Here is a 16,541-nt window from a genome sequence, read left to right on the forward strand (position 1 = left end):
CCCGTGTGAAGGAAACCTTATTTAAAGAGGCGGAGTCCACATTGAAAATCTGGTGCTATAATTGACATGCTGCCGATCTACAATCCGCACTGCGTGTCAGATTTTCCAGTAGATTTTTTTCAACAGCAGACTTTTAAAATCTCATCCATGTAGCAGCTACTGTAAATGCCGCAGATTTTCCATGCAGAGGGTAAACATGGAAAATTTACATTATAATTAGAGATGAGCGAACGTACTCGGATAAGCACTACTCGTCCGAGTAATGTGCTTTATCCGAGTACCGCTGTACTCGTCCTGAAAGATTCGGGGCGCTCCGCTGCTGACAGGTGAGTCGCAGCGGGGAGCGGGGCAGAGCGGGCAGGAGAGAAGGAGAGAAAGATCTCCCCTCCGTTCCTCCCCGCTCTCCCCTGCAGCTCCCCGCTCCGCAGCGCGTCCCGAATCTTTAGCCCCGAGCACAGCGGTACTCGGATAAAGCACATTACTCGGACGAGTAGTGCTTATCCGAGTACGTTCGCTCATCTCTAATTATAATCAATAGGGTCCATTCAACGCTGCTCGGTTCTGTCATAAGACGGTTCCATTCAGCTAGGGGATTCCCCCAAACAGAGCAGGAAGACAGAACCCCTGATGCAGATGTGAAGGCAGCATTAACTCTTTGAGTGAAGAGAGAAGAATCTGAAATAATTTGGAGGCTAATTTATCATGCAGAAAATGGTGTAAAAAAGTCAAAAGCAAGCATGCTACTCTTTGTGCCACTTTATGCCACTTTTTTAAGTGGTCATGGCTTGTCTGGAGGGGGCCAACAGAAGCTAGCATAGATTTCTATATAGGCACATGGAAGGCTCAAGATGCGCCTCTTCATACACTAGGCGTATTATGCGCTGGTGGGGATTATATTAAGACCGGTGTTTGAAACACCGGTCTTAATAAATTGCCCCCATTGTGCTCATGTATTTGATTTATGAACATAATAAGCTTGTTCTTGTAGAAGAGGCAGCCGTGAGAGATCCCTTATTCTCCTTTCAATTCTTCTCTCTTTCTTTATGATTGTAATACAGAAAAATTTAAGAACCCGCATTGCTAAATACAAGGTATTGATTTACTTTTTAAACCTCTACTACTTTACAGCTCTTTCTGTGTATGTGCCAGTCTTCACCACAGAGGCATAGATAGGCTTTCCTTCACCCGGCAAAGAATTAGCTTGGGAAACCCCCCTCCACCTCCTTCCAAAATTGAAGTCTTCACTTCTAGATGCAAGGAGTCGGTGAGGATGTTACTAACACCAAGGCAATATGACTACTGCAGTAAATTACCAGCTCTTTTCCTCCAGTGATTAGCTACAATGGTCACATGACCTAGTGTCAGTGACGTCAGCACCCAGGAGTGTACACCAGAGGAGACTGGGGGCCAGCAAAAAGCGGACTGTACATCATTTTCAAAAGAAATGTTCCTGGCAAACACCTTAGTGACCGGCTTTATAGAGCTGTATGAGGGCTTGTTTTTGACAGGATGATTTCTAGTTTTTATTGATACCATTGTAAGGTTCATGTAATGTTTTGATTACTTCTTATGCCTGTTTTGGGGAAGCAAGATGAACAGTTTAGTTTTTTTTTCTTTTACAAAATTACCTGTTGGGGATTAATAATGTAATAATTTATAGTCTGGGTTGTTACGGATATGGAGATACCAGTTATGTGATTTTTTTTTTTTTTAATGTCAACCCTTCCCTGGGACACACAGGAGAGTCATAGATCTTCCTCCTTGTCATCTCTCTGCTCTGCACAGATATGTCAGCAGTAAATTCAGTATTCCTGACCCCACTTCAAACAGTTGTATCTCAAATTCTATAAGTGCCAAGAATCCTATCTTTAAAATTATATCAAAAACATGTTGGTAGCACTTATCAAATCGGAGCAACAGCCGTTTGAAGTACAAGCTTAGTTTGTCCAAAATTGTAATGTCTTTTTTCTGCAGAACCAGCTCTGGTCTGGGAAAACTGTAGGGTGGTTAAACTGCTAGGCTAGCACCCCTCCTCCTTTCTGTCTTGACTGCACCCAGGGCACATGCCCCACCTGCCCTCCAGCTATGCCTCTGCTTCACAGTAGATCTGGTATTATATTCATGAAGAAAGGAGCTAAGAATGAACAGTGTTATACTTTCCTCCTAGATAGGGCAGTAATGCAGAGCTTGGAATAAAGTAATGTAAATTATTATGCATGTAATCATCCTCAGTTAAAAAGGTTTCAAAAAATAAATACAATTATGAAAAATGCTAATTTACCTTCTTAAAAGTCAAATCTTAAATTGTTAACCAACCATTTAAAGCAATGCCAAGACACGCAGAAGAGTTTCTATACACGGCGCACGCCACAAACCTCCCCCCAGCTCATTTAAAATATTCCCATTTACAAATAATATTATCGGCATCAATTACTCATCCGGGGCAAATGCTCAGCGTCTGCTCCTTCGTGTGAGCATGATGCAAAATTTGCCAATTTATTAAGACCGGTAGCATCCGAAAAGTAAATTGAATAACCAAAAAGTATGCAATAAAAGATAATAAGCTCATTATAGTACAAGGATAAATGACTTTTCTTATAGGAGCAATGGAGAAAGCGAGAAAATAAAATGCAGAATGAAATACACCACCAGCAAGATGAACTATGGGAGGCTGAGAGACGGAAAGACAAAGCTTGAGGAAATAAGTAGAAATGCTTGTCATATGGGTGTATAGGAAAGCTGGGTGGCAGCTCCTTTGCAAGTCAGATAGAAGCCTTATTACTTTTCAGCTCTTCTATAATATACATCTATGAATCCTCGTATTCTGGGAGCTGTACACAATTCCATTGTAGTGTTTCTTAGAACTACATTACAGCCACATCTAGCTTCTCTGAATAGCAGATCTGCTACAATAGTATATAAGCAAGCTGAATGCCAATTCTTGAACTGTAAAGGCGGCCATATTTCCAATACAGATACCCTGAGTGGCTACTTTATTATAGACTCTGACCCTTTTATGATTTGCGCTTCCCTGTATGGATATTCTCCCGGTGACCCCGAAGTGCAGCAAAAACATCACTGCCGATTGCAATTTTCTTGCAAGTTTTTATTGCATGATTTTGCCATGACTTTTTAGTGCGAAAGTCAATATGAGTTTCTAATGTTAAATTGCATCCCACAAAAATCGCAAGTTTGTGCATTGGAATGCGATAAAAAGGAGGCTCCATAAAGAAACATGGCAGATTAAAAAAACGCAAAACGTAAGAAAGATAGGACATGCTGCAATTTTTTTATTGCAGCATCAGTGAAAACATTGCAAATGTGAAGGAAACCATTGAAAATTATTGGTTTCATAAGGGGCGCCCACCCACTGGCGTTTTTTTTTCCTTTGCGTTTTTTCTCAAGAGCAATTAGTTTTGAATGTGTTCCTGTCCACTGGCGTTTTTTTTTTCGGTCCATTGCGTTTTTTAACATAGGAACTGTCAGTTGCATATGTGTCCTTATTTTTCTCGTAATGCACCCATGAATGTCAATGGAAATGCCGCGAAAATGCCGCGAAAACGCCGCAAAAAACGCCGCGGAAAACGCGCCGAAAACGCTGCGTTTTTCACGCACGGAAATCGCTAACGCCAGTGGGTGGGCGCCCTCATTCTGCGTTTTCACTCACTCTCGCATCGCACGACAATTTTCTCGCCAGTGTGAAGGGGCCCTTATCAGGGAAAAAGTTACGGACTTTTTGGAGTTGCCTCAGAGGGAAACATTGAGTTTCCGTGTTAGTCACGGTAATGCAATGAGTCTGCCATGATGTTGACATGACTAAAAGATTTCCTATTCTGTCTTCTCCATGAACATCTGTCTCAAGACATTTCCCACATCTCTTATTCTCAACCTCCAGTCAACAAAAACTATTGCCCTTATCATATCACACCTGAACTACTGCAACATTCTCCACTGCAGCCTCTCATTTAACACTTTTGCGCCCATCCTATGCACCCTTATACCAGCTTCTTAGGTCATCTAGGAGTGTATCTAAGTACTTTCTGCTGTTTTTAAGGCAAAGTTAATGAAGATAGAAAGGGAGAAATTGAAGAAAGGAAGAAAAAAGGGAAAAATAATTATTTTTCCCTTTTTTGTTTTCCTTCTTATTCCCTCCACCTTTTTCCTTCACCTTCACCTTCTGGGGGTGGTTCATTGGGGTAGTAGTAGGATAGAGAGAATGCAAAGATGAAATATGGAGTCATGGCTGGAGGAAATCTTCATGGTGATCTGGGCCCAGATAGAGAATGAAAATAGATGTGTCAGGACAGTGTCCGGGATATGGGGGTCCCTGAGATATCCCGCAACCCCTGTCCCTGCCTACTTGCCCCCCTGGGCTAACCCCCAGGGCGACAACTGGGCGACGGTCCCTACCCTCACTAGGGAAGCGGGACACGGGAGACAAACAGACACTGAGACAAACAACGGTAGAATGGTCAGACAATCCGGGTAGGCAACAAGAGGGTACGCAGTACAGAGGGGTCAGGCAAAACGTAGTCAAGTCCAAAAGCAGGTGTCAGAAAAGCCGAGGTCACAAGAGCAGTCAGGATAAACGCGGGTGCAGCTGGAGAACCAAACTAACACTGGCAAGGCCTGAAAGGAAAACACACATATTTAAATGCTGTCAGTGCTCCCGCCCCAGAAGCTGATTGGGGCGGGGAGCCTGACAGCAGCAGGGCTAATCAGGGAGGTGCTGGGGGCACGCCCCCAGTCTTGCAGCACAGACCGTTACTAGGGAAGCCAGCCTGGTAGTCAAGTGACTAGAAGCACCAGCTGCCTCCCTAGCAACCCGGCGGCGACCAGTCTTACAGCGGCCCGGGGAGATCACCAGAACCGGGGCTCCCCTACGCCGCACTCCTGTAGCCCGGGTGGCAGGACCGGTGGTGCGGGCACGGCGGCCCCGAGAGTTGCAGGTTCTGACAGTACCCCCCCTTCTACGGGGGGACACCGGACCCCCATGGCCCGGTGCGGGCTTAAGCGGGAAAGCCCTGTGGAATGACTGGACTAGGCGTGGCGCATGAACGTCCCTGGCAGGGACCCACGTCCTATCCTCAGGGCCAAATCCTCTCCAGTGGACCAGGTACTGCAGCCCACCTCTAACCCGTCGGGCATCCACAAGCCTTTCTACTTCATACTCCAGTTCCCCCTGTACCAGAGAGGGAGGAGGTGGGTTCTGGGTGGGGAGAACTGGAGTCACATACTTCTTAAGCAAGTTCTTGTGAAAAACCTTGTGGACCTTCCAGGGGTCAGGAAGTGCCAACTTATATGCCACCGGGTTGATAACCTGAGAAACCGTAAATGGGCCAATGAACCGAGGAGCAAGTTTCAGGGAGGGAACCTTAAGTCTCAGATTCTTGGATGATAATAAAACCTGCTCCCCGACCACAAAAGGTGCAGAGATAGTCCGTCTTTTATTTGCGTATTTACGCAGTTTCTCTTGGGAACCCTGAAGGTTCTTACGAACCTGGGCCCAAACTGTGCACAGTTCTTCAGCGGATATGTCAGCGGCCGGATTGTTCGAGACAAAAGGAGTAGAAAGCGAGAACCGGGGATGAAACCCATAGTTACAAAAAAAAGGTGACAGTTGGGTCGACGAGTTACCATGGTTGTTAATAGCAAATTCGGCGAGAGGTAAGTAGTTGGCCCACTGATACTGGTTATCAGAGACAAACAGTCGCAGATACTGGATAAGTTCTTGATTCATCCGTTCCGTTTGTCCGTTACTCTCGGGATGGAAAGCGGAGGAAAAGGACAAATTAACGTTTAGATTTTTACAGAAGGCTCGCCAGAAGCGAGCGACGAACTGAACCCCTCTATCTGACACAATATCCTCGGGGATCCCATGTAACCGAACAATCTCCTTGATGAACATCTCAGACAAAAGTTTGGCGTTAGGCAACTTGCCAAGCGGAACAAAATGAGACATTTTAGAGAAACGGTCAACTATTACCCAAATGACCGTATTCCCCAGCGAGGATGGCAGATCAGTAATAAAATCCATGGACAAATGGGACCATGGCCTGGACGGAATGGGCAAGGGCAGAAGAGGCCCCTCAGGACGTCTCCTGAGGTTCTTCCCCCTTGCGCAAACCGGGCACGCGGACACAAATACCCGTACATCCTTGGCCATGTGCGGCCACCAATAGAGTCTGGCCGCTAACTCCAGAGTACCCCTGATGCCGGGGTGTCCAGCTAGGACTGAAGCATGTGTCTCCTCTAACACTTTCAATCTCAGTGATAACTAGAGATGAGCGAACACCAAAATGTTCGGGTGTTCGTTATTCGTAACGAACTTCCCGTGATGCTCGAGGGTTCGTTTCGAACAACGAACCCCATTGAAGTCAATGGGCGACCAGAACATTTTTGTATTTCGCCGATGCTCGCTAAGGTTTTCATGTGTGAAAATCTGGGCAATTCAGGAAAGTGATGGGAATGACAGTGACGGATAGGGCAGGCGAGGGGCTACATGTTGGGCTGCATCTCAAGTTCACAGGTCCCACTATTAAGCCACAATACCGGCAAGAGTGGGCCCCCCCCCCTCCCAACAACTTTTACTTCTGAAAAGCCCTCATTAGCATGGCATACCTTTGCTAAGCACCACACTAGCTACAACAAAGCACAATCACTGCCTGCATGACACTCCGCTGCCACTTCTCCTGGCTTACATGCTGACCAACCGCCCCCCCCTCCCCCCCACAGCGCACACCAAAGTGCCCCTGCGCAGCCTTCAGCTGCCCTCATGCCACGCCACACTCATGTCTATTTAGAAGTGCGTCTGCCATGAGGAGGAACCGCAGGCACACACTGCAGAGGGTTGGCACGGCTAGGCAGCGACCCTCTTTAAAAGTGGCGGAGCGATAGCCCACAATGCTGTACAGAAGCAATGAGAAATAGAATCCTGTGCCACTGCCATCAGGAGCTGCACACGTGGGCATAGCAATGGGGAACCTATGTGCCACACACTATTCATTCTGTCAAGGTGTCTGCATGCCCCAGTCAGACCGGGCTTTTTAATTCATAGACACAGGCAGGTACAACTCCCTATTGTGAAGTCCCTGTCGACCCACAGCATGGGTGGCTCCCTGGAACCCACCGGCGGTACACAGAAATATCCCATTGCATTGCCCAACACAGCTGAGGTAGTAATGTCGTGCTTAATGCAGGTGGGCTTCGGCCCACACTGCATGCCCCAGTCTGACTGGGGTTCTTTATAAGTGTACAGATGTAGTAAAAACTCCGTGTGCACCTACAGCATGGGTGGGTGCCAGGAAGCCACCGGCGGTACATAGAAATATCCCATTGCATTGCCCAACACAGCTGAGGTAGTAATGTTGTGCTTAACCCTTTCCAATCCAATTTGTATATGGTTTTCCTAGGGGGCTTACTCTTTTTCTGCCGTTATACAACGGCGCTATATGCTGGCTAAAGCCAGTACTGCATGAGCTGACACGTAGGATAGGCTCCGACAGCAGAGAGGCTGGCAATATACAGTAAGAGAACCCCGACGGACGTCTACCAACAACGGAGCTGTACAGCCTTAAACCCTAATGTCTTCACAGGTCACACAGTGGACTGGAAAGGGTTAATGCAGGTGGGTTTCGGCCCACACTGCATGCCCCAGTCAGACTGGGTTTCTTTATAAGTGGAAACAGATGCATTTATAATTCCCTGTGGACCCACTGCCTGGGTGGGTGCCAGGAAGCCACCGGCGGTACATAGAAATATCCCATTGCATTGCCCAACACAGCTGAGGTAGTAATGTCGTGCGTAATACAGGTGGGCTTCGGCCCACACTGCATGCCCCAGTCAGACTGGGGTTCTTTAGAAGTGTACAGATGTATTAAAAACTCCGTGTGCACCTACAGCATGGGTGGCTCCCTGGAACCCACCGGCGGTACATAAAAATATCCCATTGCATTGCCCAACACAGCTGAGGTAGTAATGTCGTGCTTAATGCAGGTGGGCTTTGGCCCACACTGCATGCCCCAGTCAGACTGGGTTTCTTTATAAGTGGAAACAGATGCATTTATAATTCCCTGTGGACCCACTGCCTGGGTGGGTGCCAGGAAGCCACCGGCGGTACATAGAAATATCCCATTGCATTGCCCAACACAGCTGAGGTAGTAATGTCGTGCGTAATACAGGTGGGCTTCGGCCCACACTGCATGCCCCAGTCAGACTGGGGTTCTTTAGAAGTGTACAGATGTATTAAAAACTCCGTGTGCACCTACAGCATGGGTGGCTCCCTGGAACCCACCGGCGGTACATAAAAATATCCCATTGCATTGCCCAACACAGCTGAGGTAGTAATGTCGTGCTTAATGCAGGTGGGCTTTGGCCCACACTGCATGCCCCAGTCAGACTGGGGTTCTTTAGAAGTGTACAGATGTATTAAAAACTCCGTGTGCACCTACAGCATGGGTGGCTCCCTGGAACCCACCGGCGGTACATAAAAATATCCCATTGCATTGCCCAACACAGCTGAGGTTACGTCAGCTGTAATGCAGGTGGGCTAAAAATTAATTTGATTACACTGTAGGCGAGGGCCCACAAAAATTGCTGTATCAACAGTACTAATGTACATCCCAAAAATTGGCCATGGCCAGCCAAGAGGGCAGGTGAAACCCATTAATCGCTTTGGTTAATGTGGCTTAAGTGGTAACTAGGCCTGGAGGCAGCCCAGTGTAACGAAAAATTGGTTCAAGTTAAAGTTCCAATGCTTTTAAGCGCATTGAAACTTATAAAAATTGTTCTGAAAAATTATTTGACTGAGCCTTGTGGCCCTAAGAAAAATTGCCCGTTCAGCGTGATTACGTGAGGTTTCAGGAGGAGGAGCAGGAGGAGGAGGAGGAGGAATATTAGACACAGATTGATGAAGCAGAAATGTCCCCGTTTTGGATGGTGAGAGAGAACGTAGCTTCCATCCGCGGGTGCAGCCTACGTATTGCTTACGTATCGCTGCTGTCCGCTGGTGGAGAACAGAAGTCTGGGGAAATCCAGCCTTTGTTCATCTTGATGAGTGTTAGCCTGTCGGCACTGTCGGTTGACAAGCGGCTACGCTTATCGGTGATGATTCCCCCAGCCGCACTAAACACCCTCTCCGACAACACGCTAGCCGCAGGACAAGCAAGCACCTCAAGGGCATACAGGGCTAGTTCAGGCCACGTGTCCAGCTTCGACACCCAGTAGTTGTAGGGGGCAGAGGCGTCACCAAGGATGGTCGTGCGATCCGCTACGTACTCCCTCACCATCCTTTTGCAGTGCTCCCGCCGACTCAGCCGTGACTGGGGAGCGGTGACACAGTCTTGGTGGGGAGCCATAAAGCTGGCCAGGCCCTTAAAGACTGTTGCACTGCCTGGGATGTACATGCTGCTCGATCTACGCACATCCCCTGCAACATGGCCCTCGGAACTGCGCCTTCTGCCACTAGCGCTGTCGGCTGGGAATTTTACCATCAGCTTGTCCGCAAGGGTCCTGTGGTATAGCAACACTCTCGAACCCCTTTCCTCTTCGGGAATCAGAGTGGGCAGGTTCTCCTTATACCGTGGATCGAGCAGTGTGTACACCCAGTAATCCGTAGTGGCCAGAATGCGTGCAACGCGAGGGTCACGAGAAAGGCATCCTAACATGAAGTCAGCCATGTGTGCCAGGGTACCTGTACGCAACACATGGCTGTCTTCACTAGGAAGATCACTTTCAGGATCCTCCTCCTCCTCCTCCTCCTCCTCCTCAGGCCATACACGCTGAAAGGATGACAGGCAATCAGCCGGTGTACCGTCAGCAGCGGGCCAAGCTGTCTCTTCCCCCTCCTCCTCATCCTCCTCATGCTCCTCCTCCTCCTCCTGTACGCGCTGAGAAATAGACAGGAGGGTGCCCTGACTATCCAGCGGCATACTGTCTTCCCCCGCCCCCGTTTCCGAGCGCAAAGCAGCTGCCTTTATGGTTTGCAGGGAATTTCTCAAGATGCATAGCAGAGGAATGGTGACGCTAATGATTGTAGCATCGCCGCTCACCACCTGGGTAGACTCCTCAAAATTACCAAGGACATGGCAGATGTCTGCCAACCAGGCCCACTCTTCTGAAAGGAATTGAGGAGGCTGACTCCCACTGCGCCGCCCATGTTGGAGTTGGTATTCGACTATAGCTCTACGCTGTTCATAGAGCCTGGCCAACATGTGGAGCGTAGAGTTCCACCGTGTGGGCACGTCGCACAGCAGTCGGTGCACTGGCAGCTTAAAGTGATGTTGCAGGGTGCGCAGGGTGGCAGCGTGCGTGTGGGACTTGCGGAAATGTGCGCAGAGCCGGCGCGCCTTTACGAGCAGGTCTGACAAGCGTGGGTAGCTTTTCAGAAAGCGCTGAACCACCAAATTAAAGACGTGGGCCAGGCATGGCACGTGCGTGAGGCTGCCGAGCTGCAGAGCCGCCACCAGGTTACGGCCGTTGTCACACACGACCATGCCCGGTTGGAGGCTCAGCGGCGCAAGCCAGCGGTCGGTCTGCTGTGTCAGACCCTGCAGCAGTTCGTGGGCCGTGTGCCTCTTATCGCCTAAGCTGAGTAGTTTCAGCACGGCCTGCTGACGCTTGCCCACCGCTGTGCTGCCACACCGCGCGACACCGACTGCTGGCGACATGCTGCTGCTAACACATCTTGATTGTGAGACAGAGGAGGAGGAGGAGGAGGAGGGTGCTTTAGTGGAGGAAGCATACACCTCCGCAGATACCACCACCGAGCTGGGGCCCGCAATTCTGGGGGTGGGTAGGACGTGAGCGGTCCCAGGCTCTGACTCTGTCCCAGCCTCCACTAAATTCACCCAATGTGCCGTCAGGGAGATGTAGTGGCCCTGCCCGCCTGTGCTTGTCCACGTGTCCGTAGTTAAGTGGACCGTGGCAGTAACCGCGTTGGTGAGGGCGCGCACAATGTTGCGGGAGACGTGGTCGTGCAGGGCTGGGACGGCACATCGGGAAAAGTAGTGGCGACTGGGAACTGAGTAGCGCGGGGCCGCCGCCTCCATGATACTTTTGAAGGACTCCGTTTCCACAACCCTATACGGCAGCATCTCAAGGCTGATGAATTTTGCGATGCGGACGGTTAACGTTTGAGCGTGCGGGTGCGTGGCGGCGTACTTGCGCTTGCGCTCGAACACTTGCGCAAGCGACGGCTGAACGGTGCGCTGAACTACACTGCTGGATGGGGCCGAGGACAGCGGAGATGAGGGTGTGGGTGCAGGCCATGAGGCGGTAGTGCCTGTGTCCTGAGAGGGGGGTTGCATCTCAGTGGCAGGTTGGGGCACAGGGGGAGAGGCAGGGGTGCAAACCGGAGGCGGTGAACGGCCTTTGTCCCACCTTGCGGGGTGCTTGGCCATCATATGTCTGCGCATGGTGGTGGTGGTGAGGCTGTTGGTGTTGGCTCCCCGGCTGAGCTTTGCGCGACAAAGGTTGCACACCACTGTTCGTCGGTCGTCAGGCGTCTCTGTGAAAAACTGCCAGACCTTAGAGCACCTCGGCCTCCGCAGGGTGGCATGGCGCGAGGGGGCGCTTTGGGAAACACTTGGTGGATTATTCGGTCTGGCCCTGCCTCTACCCCTGGCCCTGGCCACCGCACTGCCTCTTGCAACCTGCCCTGCTGATGCCCTTGACTCCCCCTCTGAAGACCTGTCCTCCTGAGTAAGCGTTGCACACCAGGTGGGGTCAGTCACCTCATCGTCCTGCTGCTCTTCCTCCGAATCCTCTGTGCGCTGCTCCCTCGGACTTACTGCCCTTACTACTACCTCACTGCAAGACAACTGTGTATGATCGTCATCGTCCTCCTCACCCACAGAAAGTTGTTGAGACAGTTGGCGGAAGTCCCCAGCCTCATCCCCCGGACCCCGGGAACTTTCGAATGGTTGGGCATCAGTGACTATAAACTCCTCTGGTGGGAGAGGAACCGCTGCTGCCCAATCTGAGCAGGGGCCCGAGAACAGTTCCTGGGAGTGTTCCCGCTCCTGAGCAGGTGTCATTGTAGTGGAGTGAGGAGGCTGGGAGGAAGGAGGAGCAGCAGACAGAGGATTCGGATTGGCAGCAGTGGACGGCGCAGAACTGCGGGTAGACGATAGGTTGCTCGAAGCACTTTCTGCCATCCAGGACAGGACCTGCTCACACTGCTCATTTTCTAATAACCGTCTCCCGCGTGGACCCATTAATTGGGCGATGAATGTGGGGACGCCAGAAACGTGCCTCTCTCCTAATCGCGCAGCAGACAGCTGCGACACACCTGGATCAGGAGCTTGGCCTGTGCCCACACCCTCACTTGGCCCTCCGCGTCCTCGGCCACGTCCACGTCCACGTCCTCTAGGCTTACCCCTACCCCTCAGCATGCTGTATTACCAGTGATTAGATTTCCCAGGCAGGAAATAAATTGGCGCAAGACTGCAGGCCAAATATAATTTTTGCCCTTTTTGGAAAACGAAAGGCCCCACTGCCTCTAGTGAATGAATTATCTAAGTTTAATAACTGTGCTGTGTCCCTGCTTATGTGTCACAGAACGTGAGGGTAGCAGAGTTATTATAACTCTTGGAGAGCAGGTATTTTTTTTCCCAATTAAGGAAAGCAAATGGCGAAGCCAGCAGTAAAGCGTAGCTGGGTGCGTATGATTTAGCAATGTATTTCACGCAGCTCACACGTCTCCACAGGCGTTAGGACGGACAGAGGCTGGACAAATAGATTTCTTTTCAGTTTTTTCACACCAACAGGCAGCACTGCGTATATTCAATGAACCTGCGAAGTTTAATAACTGTGCTGTGTCCCTGCTTATGTGTCACAGAACGTGAGGGTAGCAGAGTTATTATAACTCTTGGAGAGCAGGTATTTTTTTTCCCAATTAAGGAAAGCAAATGGCGAAGCCAGCAGTAAAGCGTAGCTGGGTGCGTATGATTTAGCAATGTATTTCACGCAGCTCACACGTCTCCACAGGCGTTAGTACGGACAGAGGCTGGACAAATAGATTTCTTTTCAGTTTTTTCCCACCAACAGGCAGCACTGCGTATATTCAATGAACCTGCGAAGTTTAATAACTGTGCTGTGTCCCTGCTTATGTGTCACAGAACGTGAGGGTAGCAGAGTTATTATAACTCTTGGAGAGCAGGTATTTTTTTTCCCAATTAAGGAAAGCAAATGGCGAAGCCAGCAGTAAAGCGTAGCTGGGTGCGTATGATTTAGCAATGTATTTCACGCAGCTCACACGTCTCCACAGGCGTTAGGACGGACAGAGGCTGGACAAATAGATTTCTTTTCAGTTTTTTCCCACCAACAGGCAGCACTGCGTATATTCAATGAACCTGCGAAGTTTAATAACTGTGCTGTGTCCCTGCTTATGTGTCACAGAACGTGAGGGTAGCAGAGTTATTATAACTCTTGGAGAGCAGGTATTTTTTTTCCCAATTAAGGAAAGCAAATGGCGAAGCCAGCAGTAAAGCGTAGCTGGGTGCGTATGATTTAGCAATGTATTTCACGCAGCTCACACGTCTCCACAGGCGTTAGTACGGACAGAGGCTGGACAAATAGATTTCTTTTCAGTTTTTTCCCACCAACAGGCAGCACTGCGTATATTCAATGAACCTGCGAAGTTTAATAACTGTGCTGTGTCCCTGCTTATGTGTCACAGAACGTGAGGGTAGCAGAGTTATTATAACTCTTGGAGAGCAGGTATTTTTTTTCCCAATTAAGGAAAGCAAATGGCGAAGCCAGCAGTAAAGCGTAGCTGGGTGCGTATGATTTAGCAATGTATTTCACGCAGCTCACACGTCTCCACAGGCGTTAGGACGGACAGAGGCTGGACAAATAGATTTCTTTTCAGTTTTTTCCCACCAACAGGCAGCACTGCGTATATTCAATGAACCTGCGAAGTTTAATAACTGTGCTGTGTCCCTGCTTATGTGTCACAGAACGTGAGGGTAGCAGAGTTATTATAACTCTTGGAGAGCAGGTATTTTTTTTCCCAATTAAGGAAAGCAAATGGCGAAGCCAGCAGTAAAGCGTAGCTGGGTGCGTATGATTTAGCAATGTATTTCACGCAGCTCACACGTCTCCACCGCCCGTAAGGACGGACACAGGCTGGACAAATAGATTTCTTTTCAGTTTTTTCCCACCAACAGGCAGCACTGCATATATTCTATGAATAATAACTGTGTTGTGGCCCTGCCTATACAATTCTTTCCCTGCAGTATCAATGGAGGGTGGAATGCTCTGCAGAGGCGATTTTGAGAAGCCCAAAAAAAATGCAGCACAGCCAACAGCAGCCTGGACAGTACTGCACACGGATAAATATGGCCCTAGAAAGGACCGTTGAGGTTCTTGAAGGCTACACTCACTCCTAACACTCTCCCTGCCTATGCAGCACTTCTGTCCCTAATGCCAGGTGCAACGGTCTGCAGAGGCGATTTTGAGAAAAAAAAAATCCCACTGCTAACAGCAGCCAACACACAGCTATCAGTGGCCCTAATAAGGACCTTTGGGGGGTCTTGAAGCCTACACTAACTACCAATTCTTTCCCTACAGCAGCTCCGGTACAAACAGCACTGTCCCTCATCTAACTCACACCGCATCTGAGGCGAGCCGCGGGAGGGGCCGACTTTTATATTAGGCGAACACCTGATCTCGCCAGCCACTCACAGCAGGGGGGTGGTATAGGGCTTGAACGTCACAGGGGGAAGTTGTAATGCCTTCCCTGTCTTTCAATTGGCCAGAAAAGCGCGCAAACGTCTCAGGGAAGTAAGTGAAAGTAACCAGAACACCGCATGGTGTTCGTTACGAATAACGAACATCCCGAACACCCTAATATTCGCACGAATATCAAGCTCGGACGAACGCGTTCGCTCATCTCTAGTGATAACGGGACAAATAATTTACCTTCCGGAAGGGCTTCAGGAGCCGATTGTTGAGCGGCGTAAATGAGAGGTGAAAGGTCGGAGGAGACAGCAGCGAGGACCACCCCAGGGGAGAGAATGCTCTCAGGCTCCGGCTCGGAAGGTTCCGGAGAACCAAAACTCCTAGACAGGGCATCAGCCTTGACATTCTTAGAACCGGGTCTATAGGTAACAACAAAATTGAACCGAGAGAAAAACAAGGCCCAGCGGGCTTGCCGAGCATTTAACCTCTTAGCGGAATCTAGATAGGTGAGGTTTTTATGGTCTGTGAGTACCGTGATCTGGTGATGGGCTCCTTCCAAAAAATGCCTCCACTCTTCGAAAGCCCACTTAATCGCCAGCAATTCCCGGTTGCCTATATCATAGTTCCGTTCGGTGGAAGAAAACTTCCTAGAAAAATAGGCACACGGTCTAAGGTTGGTGAGAGTGGAGGGACCTTGGGACAGTACCGCTCCCACACCAAACTCAGAGGCATCTACCTCCACCACAAAAGGGCTGGACAGATCCGGTTGTACTAGGACAGGTGCAGAAGAGAACGCCGCCTTTAGGGTATCGAAGGCCCTCAGAGCCTCAGAAGACCAGGTCCTCACATCTGCCCCCTTTCTGGTGAGGTCAGTTAGAGGTTTAGCCACCACGGAGAAGTCTTTAATGAATTTGCGATAGTAGTTGGCGAAGCCGAGGAAGCGTTGAAGGGCTTTCAACGACCCTGGCTGGGCCCACTCCGTGATGGCCTTCACCTTTTCAGGATCCATCTGGAAGTCGCATGGCGTGATGATATACCCCAAAAATGATATCTTTTGTACCCCGAAAACACATTTCTCGAGTTTAGCAAACAGCTTGTTATGTCTGAGTCGAGCTAGCACAGTCTGAACGTGAGTATGGTGACTCGGCAAGTCGGAGGAAAAAATCAAAATGTCGTCTAGATATACAACCACGAACACCCCCATGATATCCTGAAACACTGAGTTCATGTACCCCTGAAAAATGGCGGGGGCGTTACACAATCCAAAAGGCATAACTAGGTATTCAAAATGCCCGAGGGGCGTATTGAAGGCGGTTTTCCACTCATCCCCTTCCCGAATGCGGATGAGGTTGTATGCTCCCCTGAGATCAAGTTTAGAAAACCATCGGGCACCAGCGACCTGGTTGAGGAGGTCAGGAATGAGTGGAAGAGCATACTGGTTTCGGACTGTGATTTTATTTAGCTCTCTATAGTCAATACAGGGCCGGAGACCCCCATCCTTCTTCTCAACGAAGAAAAACCCGGCACCCACCGGGGATTCTGAGGGCCGGATGTGCCCCTTGGCCAGACTGTCGTGGATGTAGTCCTTCATGGATTCTCTCTCTGGGACCGTAACGTTATAAATGCGGCCCTTAGGAAGTTTGGCCCCAGGAACCAAGTCTATTTTACAGTCCCATTCCCTATGAGGGGGCAGAGCTTCAGATAGTTGTTTGGAGAACACGTCAGAAAACTCGGAGAGGTATTCTGGTAGGGGGGTCCCCTCGCAGGTGGAGATTCCCACCTTCACCGCACAAAGGTGGTTGACACAGCGGGGACCCCACTTTACCAGTTCCAACGTGTCCCAATTTACTACCGGGTTG

Source organism: Eleutherodactylus coqui, chromosome 5, assembly GCF_035609145.1.
Source record: "Eleutherodactylus coqui strain aEleCoq1 chromosome 5, aEleCoq1.hap1, whole genome shotgun sequence".
NCBI classification, from domain to species: Eukaryota; Metazoa; Chordata; class Amphibia; order Anura; family Eleutherodactylidae; genus Eleutherodactylus; species Eleutherodactylus coqui.